This window comes from Morone saxatilis, unplaced genomic scaffold (assembly GCF_004916995.1).
Source record: "Morone saxatilis isolate NCDOM2014 unplaced genomic scaffold, NCSU_SB_2.0 Contig8, whole genome shotgun sequence".
In the NCBI taxonomy this organism is placed as follows: Eukaryota; Metazoa; Chordata; class Actinopteri; family Moronidae; genus Morone; species Morone saxatilis.
This window is the reverse complement of record NW_023340257.1, coordinates 15,104,891-15,106,585: the sequence shown is the minus strand read 5'-3', so window position 1 is coordinate 15,106,585 and position 1,695 is coordinate 15,104,891.

The window sequence follows — 1,695 nt, the reverse complement described above, 5'->3', positions numbered from 1 at the left end:
CACACACAGGCGCATACACACGACCACTCAGCTCATTCATTTGAAAGCCTAAAGGCCAATATGTTACGTAACATGCATTAAAACATACACACATCTGGAATATGACATTGAACACACATGCAGTGTGCACAAATAACACACACACACTCTGGTCTTGTTGGTCTTTTAAGACCCTTGTGACATCTTATGTAACAGACTGACAGTGAGCCCTGGGCATTGCTCCCACCCAACCAATTACTGTGCCCTTGCCATACACCTGATATCACGTGCAGATCCTAACAGTAAAAATAACAGTCCAAATTTCACAGGACTTGGGAAATAACCTCAAATACCATCATCCAGAGATAGTGTACTTTATGACTACAATTGACCCTTCCTATGTCCTGCCCCTTTTCTCTTGGTCAACTTTCACCTTTTCTCCACTTAGATACGCTATGCTATTTGCTAGGCTTGTGTATGTTATTTAAAAGATGATTGGAAAGATAAAAGTGACATATACAGTACAAAGTCACATTTTAAGTTAGTTAATGCTAATCTACATCAATCGGTAATGACATTAGCCAAAACTAGCAATCTAACATGTGACTATATATAGGCCTATGTCACTTTAATTTTCAACCATCTTCAAAATTTGGTTGTATTTTCCACATAGACGAGCCTAGCACGTGGCATGTACAAAAGGGGTGGGACTTAAGAAGACGAATTTAACCTTGTTACATAGAGTTATTGATCATTTGACTGTTGAATAGTGTCAGAAAGAAGGCATACGCTATTGTTTGAACAAGAACATAAAATTTCCTCCCTTATGACAGCTCTTTATAAAATGCTTTGGCCAAAAAAAAAAGAGCTTGCAACTGGCCCTCGCTTGTACCACAAAAAGTGAAATAATTTATCAAAGCTTCTGATGTGCATACATTAACAAATGTCCACACCACATATGAACATTAGAGTGGATGTACCAAAACATGCAGATAGGTGGGCAATGTATATCTAGCTCATTGATGCTCCTCAGGCAGCACATTATGCCCGTTCTAAAAACAATGCTTTGAGAGAGAGAGAGGTTGTAGATTCTTTATGTGTTGTTTATATTCTACTGATCTCTCTGTCGCTCTTTGTTTTTGGCTCTCTTGCTAGCAGTCTGTGCAGATACCTTAGAGGAGTTCTGGGATTATGAGCACCAGGTGGATCTGGAGGCATTCAGCAGCAACACCTTCTACAGCCTGCTGCTCAAACAGAGTCTGTCTGTCACCACACGGCTGGGACAGCTCACCACTGAGGTCTGTGGCTCTTGGTTGTAAATAGATATACAGTATGTGAAAGGATTGACATATACCCCCTCTTCTCTGTCACACACACTCCGATGCATGTAATTCTTTTCTTTGAGGACGTACTCCCTCTTGGACTGTCTGGCACAAAGAACGATGCATTATATCCTATATCCAATATTACTCCTCCACTGGCCTCAGGAGACAATTTATATAATAGCTTTTCTTTGCACTGTCCCAATGGTAGAAAAACATCCTACACATGTCACATCACTGACATATAGAAACTTGATTTACACATTCATGTTCAAATTAAAATTTTGTCAAATCCTCTTAAAACAATGGTTTGACATTATAAGACATATGTTTATATGGTAAAGAGGGAAGGACTAGCACCTTGCTTTCCAAGATTAGATATTGTAGCCACACA